The sequence below is a fragment of the Cupressus sempervirens genome, chromosome 3, assembly GCF_028749045.1.
Source record: "Cupressus sempervirens isolate cs-2001-9-10 chromosome 3, ASM2874904v1, whole genome shotgun sequence".
NCBI lineage: Eukaryota > Viridiplantae > Streptophyta > Pinopsida > Cupressales > Cupressaceae > Cupressus > Cupressus sempervirens.
This window is the reverse complement of record NC_143120.1, coordinates 1068758685-1068771960: the sequence shown is the minus strand read 5'-3', so window position 1 is coordinate 1068771960 and position 13276 is coordinate 1068758685.

Here is a 13276-nt window from a genome sequence, read left to right as displayed (position 1 = left end):
TGGTGATACAACTATAGTTCTTAAGGCTTGTAACTTTGCTAACATGCCTTTGATGAACATTGGATGTGTTGGTGTAAATAAGTATTTACTATTTACACTTTACTTAAGTTTACTTAAGTTAATGCATTATTACCATATTAGTTGTCATGTAGACACTTAAGAATTTGCATATTCTCATCCATTCCCTACCAAATAGACTTCATATCTAATGGCACATAGTCTTCTTCTTTGATAGGGGTACCTCGAATATCTACTCTCGTTTTGACAGGCCAGTGGATGAGAAATAGATCCACATACTCTAGTTGCATATTCCTGAATATTAGAACAAAATTCAATAAGGAAGTCTTCAGAAAAAAGGAAACCGAAGATTGGATTTGTAAAAACTAAACCATACATTAAACTATCCTTGATTGCAGCAACAGGATCGTCGTGCTTTGAATTCTTGAGTTTAGTGGTCACAAAAAAATGTTCTCTGCTGACAATCCCACTCTAAAAAGCTGAATTCAGAGCTTTCCCCAGTGCATTCTCTAAGTTGTAAACCCTAGTTGTGTCAAAATGTCTATAACCAACCTACAGAAATAGAGCATTAAAAAAAAAACCGAACTTCAGATGATCATAATAGGTCAAACGGATTGGTCCAAGTACATAAGAAGAGCTTATAAACCAAAGAAGAGCTTATAAACCATCTGTAGTAAAATATGGAAAACTCTGGGAAGCTGAAATAAAAACTTCTTCTCACGATGTAGAATTATATCCTCTGTCCTATGACCCAGATAGCCATATCTGGTAAACTGATAAAACTACTATTGGAAAATGAAAATACCTGAAGAGCAGCAGTCATTGTTGATATGATAGTTTCTTCATTCTTATCAAGTGATATAGTCCCCAGCCCAATTAATGGAATTGGGGTTCCTGTGGTAAGCTCAACACTTCTTCCTACACCTCCCATGATGTTTCCTGCAAACATTCACAGACCTATTTATTGTCTCTTTGATACAAGAAAAGAAAAAGTAAGAATTATTGATTGGTTTGCCTCCTTTGTGATTGAATTCACTGTATAGCTCCAGATGTCATTACCTTTGGGGCCCATTTGGTTCATGGAATTGGACCGGAATTGGCTTTTTCAAAATCTGAATTTGAAAAAATATGCGTTTGTGTCAAAAAATGAAAAATGGAATTAGAATTTTTGAAATCCAATTTTACCCTAAAACTAGGTTTTGTCAATTCCTACTAGCTACCTGGAATTGAAAAATGACTTCCAATTCCAGATTTTTGAAGATTGCAAAAAAGTCAAATTCAATATTTTTTCACATCCACGCGGTAAAAAAAGAGAGTTTAACCTATTTTTTCTTACCATTTTACACGTTCGAGCTTGTGTGTTTCCACCATTGTTTGGTTTGCTCATTGAGGATTGAGCAGGTAATATTTTTCATTCTTGTAGTTGTTCGTAATAGTTGTTTGAGTTGTGTGTTGAGGTTTTGTATTTTTTATTCTAAGAATATTCATTTTATTGTGTTTTTTGTGTTTCCAAATTAGGTGTTCCGTCTTGACATTCATGGTGGAGTATTTTATTTGCACATTTTTATGCTACTGTTTATCTATCTCCTAAGTTGTTTACCTTTCTCCCAAGGTTCGTATAGTTTATCCATTTACCCTTAATTTTTCATGCATTCTTCTTCAGTTGGCATAAACTGCAACAGTTTCTTGTTTATTTGCACTCCAACATGTTGAATGTAGTAGTGGTCGAGGTCACCAAGCACTCCTATTTGTGTCACCAACCCTTCATAAATACTAGTCGACAAGGTTCAATCTATGCTAGGTTCATTCATTTATTTGCATACCCTAGGTGTTCCCTCTTGTACTTGGGGGAGGAGAGCCCACTTTACTCGTTGCTCCACTCCTATAGCAACATCAATGATAGCTGCAGTGGAAGCCAAAACTATTGCCTATCAATTTTTATAGGGTGCCACCCTTAGTTATATATCCCTCTCCTAGCTACTCAACTAAAGAAACCGACTTCGTTTGGGCATTAAACCCCCTCAATCCCAGATCAAGATGAAGTAACGATTTGCAAAAGCTCAACTTTTCCTTTTTATTGTTTGTCATTGCCCTTAAAATTATATAAGGTTCAACTATATAGAAAAAAACTCCCTCCACCACTCCCTAAAGCTGGCCTCAAATCATAATAGTAGATTCCCATGGATAAGATGATTTTTGTTTTGATTCTTCTACATTGGTTAATTTTTTGACTGGATTTTGAGAAGTTTGTTATTTGTTCTTAATTGGGTTTTTAGTAGTTTTTAAACTGAGCTTTGACTCTTCAATAGCTTATTAACTTCTTCCACATGAACCCATAAGGAGGAACCCTTCGTTATATCTTGTAGACCACTAATCACAACCATCATCTTTTGGGGTTTTATGTATTCCAACCACTTTTCAAGAGCCTTATAGCCACGTCAAGAGGCTCTACCAGGGGTTTTTCTTAAGTCATTTTTAGTTGAGTGTTTTTATTTGCTATTTGGTAATTCTGTATATCTCGGTTTTTTTGAAGTCGTTTTCTTCAATTTGGTGGTTGCAATATCAAATCCCATTACCTTGTTAACTTTGTGAATGTTCCCATTTCTAGTGATTTAGGATACCTTGGTTTCTATTGAATATCATTTGATATAATCCCCTGATTTAGTTTAATCTTGGATCCTTTTTTTGTGGTAAGAATCTATTCCAAATTTGGTTGATTCTAAATGTAATAATGGCTTTGAGCGTTGTTATCTCATATATACTATTTGATATTGTTCCTAAGAAATGATATTCTCTCTAGAGTATTATAACTCATCTAGAATTGTGGGTATGTGCAAGATCATGGTGTACCAAACTATGACCTTAAGTGGCAGTGAAAAATCAGCAAATCAGGTTTATGTCAACTTGACACATAATTTTGAAGTGGTTATGAAATTTATATAAAAAAGTTGTAAGAAAATAATTTTTAGAAAATTGAATGTAGTTTCTAAACTACTAGGCCTTATCAGGAGAAAAAAATAATTGATTGGTCAAAAGTTTGAATTTTAATGCAGTACTAAGAAAATTTCAGGGCGAAAATAAAAAGTAGGTGTATGTCTGACCACCTTAATCAAAATAAAATCATAATATTTTTTTAATATAATTATAGATATGAAAACTAGACTCATGCCCGGATGTGACGCATATTTTTTGATATTTTTATTCCAAATAAATAATTAAATATGAATTTTCTACCAAAAATTTTTCAGATTAAAAAAAGTCTCGTGTCTGACCACCCTAACTAATAGAAAATTTGATCAAATTTTTGTTTTTTTGTTTTTTTCTTACACTAGGCAAAGTATAGAATGTGACGCAACTTTTAGATTTAAAAAATGTTATAACGTTTGAAAGTTATAGCTATTTTTCATTCAGTATGTCAATCAACACTTTACAATAATCTTCATTGATAATTAACTAATAAATACTTATCGAACTCAGAATTTGACAGAAATTATATTGATGGAATCTAGAGAGCGATATTAAAAAACTTATTTCGTTTCATTCAATTTTGATCAAAATAACATTGTTAGACGGCTACCCGAAGTCTGAGTATCACTAAAACTCTCTATAAACACGTCTTTGGGGTTGACCGGGCAGGCTTGGTAAATACCAAGCCTGATTGGATATCCGATTTGACATCGGATATCTGATATGACATCGGATTTCCGATATGGCTCGGTAGTCAAATTCAAAAAATCTTCAAATTTTGGAGGGAAATTCGACTTAAACGTTCTAGTTTTTTAATTTAAAATTATTTCACTTCTATTAATATGTAAAGGCATATTTTAATATATTATATATATATAATAACGTAATGTAAACATACAAGATATAATCTAGTAATATATAATAATATCTTATGTTAATCTTATTACAATCTATAAATATAATATATATTATTATTATTTTTACTAAATATAATCACGTAATTTATATATATATATAAAATACGTATTATATATTATTATATTAATATGTATGTTATTAATATATACAATAACGTAATATTTTCATTAAATGTAATATGTATTATATATTATTATATTAATATGTATAATAATATAATATTTATATAACAACGTAATATTTTTATTAAATATAATATATATTATAAATATTATTATATTAATATGTATGTTATTAATATATTTATATAATAACGTAATATTTTCATTAAATATAATAATGTAATATGTATATATATATATATATATATATATATATATATATATATATTATATTGATATGTATATTATTAATATATATGTATATTATTAATATGTATATTATTAATATATAAGAGTCAAAGAGGGTCATAGGGTGACCTATAACCCTCTTTGACCCATTAAACGATGATATATGTCTCTAGGGGTCCTAGGACCCCTAGGGACATATGTCGTCCTTTAATGGGTCAAAGGGGGTCCCTTTGACCAATTAAATGACGACATATGTCCCTAGGACCCCAAGGGACATAGCCGAATCGTTCTTATCGGTCAAAGGGGGTCATAGGGTGACCTATGACCCCCTTTGACCCATTAAATGACGACAAATGTCTCTAGGGGTCCTAGGACACCTAGGGACATATTCGAATGGGTATTATGGGTCAAAGAGGGTCATAGGGTGACCTATGACCCTCTTTAACCCATTAAAAGATGACATATGTCCCTAGGGGTCCTAGGACCCCTAGGGACATAGTCGAATCATTCATATGGGTCAAAGGGGGTCATAGGGTGACCTATGACCCCCTTTGACCCATTAAATGATGACATGTCCCTAGGGGTCCTAGGACCCCGAAGGACAATCGAATCATTCATATGGGTCAAAGGGGGTCATAGGGTGACCTATGACCCCCTTTGACCCATTAAATGACGACATATATTCTTAGGGGTCCTAGGACCTCTATGGACATATTCGAATGGGTAATATGCGTCAAAGGGGGTAATAGGGTGACCTATGACCCTCTTTGACCCATTAAATGACGACATATGTCCCTAGGGGTCCTAGGACCCCTAGGGACATATTCCAATCGTTCATATGGGTCAAAGGGGGTCATAGGGTGACCTATGACCCTCTTTGACCCATTAAACGACGATATATGTCTCTAGGGGTCCTAGGACCCCTAGGGACATATTCAAATGGGTAATATGGGTCAAAGGGGGTCATAGGGTGACCTATGACCCTCTCTGACTCATTAAACAAGGACATATTTCTCTAGGGGTCCTTGGACCCCTAGGGACATATTCGAATTGTTCATATGGGTCAAAGGGGGTCATAGGGGGACATATTCGAATTGTTCATATGGGTCAAAGGGGGTCATAGGTCACCTATGACCCCCTTTGACCCATTAAACGACGACATATGTCCCTAGGGGTCCTAGGACCCCTAGGGACATATTCGAATGGGTAATATGGGTCAAATGGGGTCATAGGGTAACCTATGACCCTCTTTGACCCATTAAACGACGACATATGTCCTTAGGAGTCCTCAGACCCCTAGGGACATATTCAAATCGTTCATATGGGTCAAAGAGGGTCATAGGGTGACCTATGACCCTGTTTGACCCATTAAACGACGACATATGTCAATAGGGGTCCTCGGACCCCTAAGGACATATTCGAATCATTCATATGGGTCAAAGGGGGTCATAGGGTGACCTATTACCCTCTTTGACCCATTAAACGACGACATATGTCCCTAGGGGTCCTAAGACCCTTAGGGACATATTCGAATCGTACATATGGGTCAAAGGGGGTCATAGGTCCCTTTAAACCATTAAACGACGACATATGTCTCTAAGGGTCCTAGGAACATATTCGAATGGGTATTATGGGTCAAAGGGGGTCATAGGGTGACCTATGACCCTCTTTGACCCATTAAACGACAACATATGTCCCTAGGGGTCCTTGGACCCCAAGAGACATATTCGAATGGGTAATATGGGTCAAAGGGGGTCATAGGTCACCCTATGACCCTCTTTGACCCATTAAACGACGACATATGACCCTAGGGTTCCTAGGACCCTAGGGACATATTTGAATTGATCATAGGGGTCAAAGGGGGTCATAGGGTGACCTATGACCCCCTTTGACCCATTATATGACGACATATGTCCCTAGAGGTCCTAAGACCCCTAGGGACATATTCGAATGGGTAATATGGGTCAAATGGGGTCATAGGGTAACCTATGACCCTCTTTGACCCATTAAACGATGACATATGTCTCTAGAGGTCCTAGGACCCCTAGGGACATATTCGAATCGTTCATATGGGTCAAAGGGGGTCATAGGGTGACCTATGACCCTCTTGACCCATTAAATGACGATATATGTCTCTAGGGGTCCTAGGACCCCTAGGGACATATTCGAATGGGTAATATGGGTCAAAGGGGGTCATAGGGAGACCTATGACCCTCTTTGACCCATTAAACGATGACATATGTCCCTAGGGGTCCTCAGACCCCAAAAGACATATTCGAATGGGTAATATGGGTCAAAGGGGGTCATAGGGTGACCTATGACCCTCTTTGACCCATTAAATGATGACATATGTCCCTAGGGGTCCTAGGACCCCAGGGACATAATCGAATCGTTCATATGGGTCAAAGAGGGTCATAGGGTGACCTATGACCCCCTTTGACTCATTAAATGACGACATATGTCCCTAGGGGTTTTAGGACCCTTAGGGACATATTTGAATCATTCATATGAGTCAAAGGGGGTTGTAAGGTGACCTATGATCCCCTTTGACCCATTAAATGATGACATATGTCCCTAGGGGTCCTAGGGACATATTCGAAGGGGTAATATTGGTCAAATGGGATCATAGGGTAACCTATGACCCTCTTTGACCCATTAAATGACGACATATGTCTCTAAGGATCCTAGGACCCCTAGGGACATATTCAAATCGTTCATATGGGTCAAAGGGGGTCATAGGGTGACCTATGACCGTCTTGACCCATTAAACGACGATATATGTCTCTAGGGGTCCTAAGACCCCTAGGGACATATTCGAATGGATAACATGGGTCAAAGGGGGTCATAGGGTGACCTATGACCCTCTTTGACCCATTAAACGATGACATATGTCCTTAGGGGTCCTAGGACCCTTAGGGACATATTCGAATGGGTAATATGGGTCAAAGGGGGTCATAGGGTTACCTATGATCCTCTTTGACCCATTAAACGAAGACATATGTCCCTAGGGGTTCTAGGACCCTAGAGAGATATTCGAATGGTTCATATGGGTCAAAGGGGGTCATAGGGTGACCTGTGACCCCCTTTGACCCATTAAACGACGACATATGTCCCTAGGGGTCCTAGGACCCCTAGAGTAATATTTGAATCGTTCATATGAGTCAAAGGGGGTCATAGGGTGACCTATGACCCCCTCAGACCCATTAAACGACGACATATGTCCCTAGGGGTCCTAGGAACCTAGGGACATATTCGAATGGTTCATATATGTCAAAGGGGGTCATAAGGTGACCTATGACCCCCTTTGACCCATTAAACGATGACATATGTCACTAGGGGTCCTAGGACCCCTAGGGACATATTTGAATCGTTCATCTGAGTCAAAGGGGATCATAGGGTGACCTATGACCCCCTTTGACCCATTAAATGATGACATATGTCCCTAGGGTTCCTAGGACCCCTAGGGACATATTCGAATGGGTAATATGGGTAAAATGGGGTTATAGGGTAACCTATGACCCTCTTTGACCCATTAAACGACGACATATGTCTTTAGGGGTCCTAGGACCCCTAGGGACATATTCGAATCGTTCATATGGGTCAAAGGGGGTCATAGGGTGACTTATGACCCTCTTGACCCATTAAATGATGATATATGTCTCTAGGGGTCCTCAGACCCCTAGGGACATATTCGAATGGGTAATATGGGTTAAAGAGGGTCATAGGGTGACCTATGACCCTCTTTGACCCATTAAATGACGACATATATCCCTGAGGCTCCTAGGACCCCTAGGGACATATTCGAATGGGTAATATGGGTCAAATGGGGTCATAGGGTAACTTATGACCCTCTTTGACCCATTAAACGATGACATATGTCTCTAGGGGTCCTAGGACCCATAGGGACATATTTGAATCGTTCATATGGGTCAAAGGGGGTCATAGGTCACCCTATGACCCCCTTGACGCATTAAACGACGATATATGTCTCTAAGGGTCCTAGGACCCCTAGGGACATATTCGAATGGGTAATATGGGTCAAAGGGGGTCATAGGGTGACTTATGACCCTCTTTGACCTATTAAATGATGACATATGTTCCTAGGGGTCCTCAGACCCCAAGGGACATATTCGAATGGGTAATATGGGTCAAATGGGGTCATAGGGTGACCTATGACCCTATTTGACCCACTAAACGACGACATATGTCTCTAGGGATCCTAGGACCCTTGGGACATATTCCAATCGCTCATATGGGTCAAAGGGGGTCATAGGGTGACCTATGACCCCATTTGACCTATTAAACGACAACATATGTCCCTAGGGGTCCTAGGACCCCTAGGGACATATTTGAATCGTTCATATGAGTCAAAGGGGGTCATAGGGTACCTATGACTCCATTTGATGCATTAAACGACGACATTTGTCCCTAGGGGTCCTAGAACCCCTAGGGACATAATCGAATGGGTAATATGGGTCAAATAGAGTCATAGGGTAACCTATGACCCTCTTTGACTCTTTAAGTGACGACATATGTGTCTAGGTGTCCTAGGACCCCTAAGGACATATTCGAATCGTACATATGGATCAAAGGGGGTCATAGGTGACCCATTAATGGATGATATATGTCTCTAGGGGTCCTAGGACCCCTAGGGACATATTCGAATGGGTAATATAGGTCAAAATCCTATGACCCTCATTGACCCATTAAACGATGAGATATGTCGCTAGGGGTCCGAAGACTCCTAGGGACATATTTGAATGGATAATATGGGTCAAACGGGGTCATAGGGTTACCTATGACCCCCTTTGACCCATTAAACGACGACATATGTCTTTAGGGGTCCTAGGACACCTAGGGACATATTCGAATGGGTATTATGGGTCAAAGGGAGTCATAGGGTGACCTATGACCCTCTTTGACCCATTAAATGACGACATATGTCCCTAGGGGTCCTAGGACCTCTAGGGACATATTCGAATGGGTAATATGGGTCAAAGGGGGTCATAAGGTGACCTATGACCCTCTTTGACCCATTAAACGACGACATATGTCCTTAGGGGTCCTAGGACCCCTAGGGACATATTCTAATCGTTCATATGGGTCAAAGGGGGTCATAGGGTGACCTATGACCCTCTTTGACCCATTAAACGACGATATATGTCTCTAGGGGTCATAGGACCCCTAGGGACATATTCGAATGGGTAATATGGGTCAAAGGGGGTCATAGGTCACCCTATGACCCTCTCTGACTCATTAAACAATGACATATTTCTCTAAGGGTCCTTGGACCCCTAGGGATATATTCGAATTGTTCATATGGGTCAAAGGGGGTCATAGGGTGATCTATGACCCCCTTTGACCCATTAAACGATGACATATGTCCCTAGGGGTCCTAGGACCCCTAGGGACCTATTCAAATGGATAATATGGGTCAAATGAGGTCATAGGGTAACCTATGACGCTCTTTGATCCATTAAACGACGACATATGTCCCTAGGGGTCCTCAGACCCCTAGGGACATATTCGAATCGTTCATATGGGTCATAGAGGGTCATAAGGTGACCTATGACCCTCTTTGACCCATTAAACGACGACATATGTCCCTAGTGGTCCTCGGACCCCTAGGGACATATTCGAATCGTTCATATGGGTCAAAGGGGGTCATAGGGTGACCTATGACCCTCTTTGACCCATTAAATTACGACATATGTCGCTAGGGGTCCTAGGACCCCTAGGGACATATTCGAATGGGTATTATGGGTCAAAGGGGGTCATAGGGTGACCTATGACCCTCTTTGACCCATTAAACGATGACATATGTCCCTACGGGTCCTTGGACCCCAAAAGACATATTCGAATGGGTAATATGGGTCAAAGGGGGTCATAGGGTGACCTGTGACCCTCTTTGACCCAGTAAACGATGACATATGTCCCTAGGGGTCCTAGGACCCTAGGGACATATTTGAATTGTTCATATGGGTCAAAGGGGGTCATAGGGTGACCTATGACCCCCTTTGACCCATTAAACGACGACATATGTCCCTAGGGGTCCTAGGACCCCTAGGGACATATTCGAATGGGTATTATGGGTCAAAGGGGGTCATAGGGTGACGTATGACCCTCTTTGACCCATTAAACGATGACATATGTCCCTAGGGGTCCTAGGACCCTAGGGACATATTCGAATCGTTCATATGGGTCAAAGGGGGTCATAGGGTGACCTATGATCCCCTTTGACTCATTAAACGACGACATATGTCCCTAGGGGTCCTAGGACACCTAGGGACATATTTGAATCGTTCATATGAGTCAAAGGGGGTCGTAGGGTGACCTATGACCCCCTTTGACCCACTAAACGACGACATATGTCCCTAGGGGTCCTAGGACCCCTAGGGACATATTCGAATGGGTAATATGGGTCAAATGGGGTCATAGGGTAACCTATGACCCTCTTTGACCCATTAAACGATGACATATGTCTCTAGAGGTTTTAGGACCCCTAGGGACATATTCGAATCGTTCATATGGGTCAAAGGGGGTCACCCTATGACCCTCTTGACCCATTAAATGACGATATATGTCGCTAGGGGTCCTAGGATCCCTAAGGACATATTCAAATGGGTAATATGGGTCAAAGTGGGTCATAGGGTGACCTATGACCCTCTTTGACCCATTAAACGATGACATATGTCCGTAGGGGTCCTAGGACCCCTAGGGACATATTCGAATGGGTAATATGGGTCAAAGGGTGTCATAGGGTGACCTATGACCCTCTCTGACTCATTAAATGATGACATATTTCTCTAGGGGTCTTTGGACCCCTAGGGACATGTTCAAATTGTTCATATGAGTCAAAGGGGGTCATAGGGTGACCTATGACCCCTTTTGACCCATTAAACGACGACATATGTCTCTAGGGGTCCTAGGACCCCTAGGGACATATTCAAATGGGTAATATGGGTCAAATGGGGTCATAGGGTAACCTATGACCCTCTTTGACCCATTAAACGACGACATATGTCCATAGGGGTCCTCGGACCCCTAGGGACATATTCGAATCGTTCATATGGGTCAAAGAGGGTCATATGGTGACCTATGAGCCTCTTTGACCCATTAAACGATGACATATGTCCTTAGGGGTCCTCGGACCCCTAAGGACATATTCGAATCGTTCATATGGGTCAAAGGGGGTCATAGGGTGACCTATGACCCTCTTTGACCCATTAAACGACGACATATGTCCCTAGGGGTCCTAGGACTCCTAGGGACATATTCGAATCGTACATATGGGTCAAAGGGGGTCATAGGGTGACCTATGACCCCCTTTGACACATTAAACGACGACATATGTCTCTAGGGTTCCTAGGACCCCTAGGGACATATTCGAATGGGTATTATGGGTCAAAGGGGGTAATAGGGTGACGTATGACCCTCTTTGACCCATTAAACAACGACATATGTCCCTAGGGGTCCTAGGACCCTACGGACATATTCGAATCGTTCATATGGGTCAAAGGGGGTCATAGGGTGACCTATGACCCCCTTTGACTCATTAAACGACGACATATGTCCCTAGGGGTCCTAGGACCCCTAGGGACATATTTGAATCGTTCATATGATTCAAAGGGGGTCGTAGGGTGACCTATGACCCCCTTTGACCCACTAAACGACGACATATGTCCCTAGGGGTCCTAGAACCCCTAGAGACATATTCGAATGGGTAATATGGGTCAAATGGTGTCATAGGGTAACCTATGAGCCTCTTTGACCCATTAAACGATGACATATGTCTCTATAGGTCCTAGGACCCCTAGGGACATATTCGCATCGTTCATATGGGTCAAAGGGGGTCATAGGGTGACCTATGACCCTCTTGACCCATTAAACGACGATATATGTCTCTAGTGGTCTTAGGACCCCTAAGGACATATTCCAATGGGTAATATGTGTCAAAGGGGGTCATAGGGTGACCTATTACCCTCTTTGACCCATTAAACGACGACATATTTCCCTAGGGGTCCTCGGACCCCAAGGGACATATTCGAATGGGTAATATGGGTGAAAGGGGGTCATAGGGTGATCTATGACCCTCTTTGACCCATTAAACGATGACATATGTCCCTAGGGGTCCTAGGACTCTAGGGACATATTCGAATCGTTCATATGGGTCAAAGGGGGTCATAGGGTGTCCTATGACCCCCTTTGACTCATTAAATGACGACATATGTCCCTAGGGGTCTTAGGACCCCTAGGGACATATTTGAATCGTTCATATGAGTCAAAGGGGGTCGTAGGGTGACCTATGACCCCCTTTGACCCATTAAACGATGACATATGTCCCGAGGGGTCCTAGGACCCCTAGGGACATATTCAAATGGGTAATATGGGTCAAATGGGGTCATAGGGTAACCTATGACCGTCTTTGACCCATTAAATGATGACATATGTCTCTAGGGGTCCTAGGACCCCTAGGAACATATTCGAATCGTTCATATGGGTCAAAGGGGGTCATAGGGTGACCTATGACCCTCTTGACCCATTAAACGACGATATATGTCTCTAGGGGTCCTAGGACCCCTAGGGACATATTCGAATGGGTAATATGAGTCAAAGGGGGTCATAGGGTGACCTATGACCCTCTTTGACCCATTAAATGATGACATATGTCCCTAGGGGTTCTAGGACCCCTAGGGACATATTCGAATGGGTAATATGGGTCAAAGGGGGTCATAGGGTGACCTATGACCCTCTTTGACCCATTAAACGAAGACATATGTCCCTAGGGGTCCTAGGACCTTAGGGACATATTCAAATGGTTCATATGGGTCAAAGGGGGTCATAGGGTGACCTATGACCTCCTTTGACCAATTAAATGACGACATATGTCCCCAGGGGTCCTAGGACCCCTAGGGACATATTTGAATCGTTCATATGAGTTAAAGGGGGTCATAGGGTGACCTATGACCCCTTTTAACCCATTAAATGATGACATATGTCCCTAGGGGTCCTAGGACCCTAGG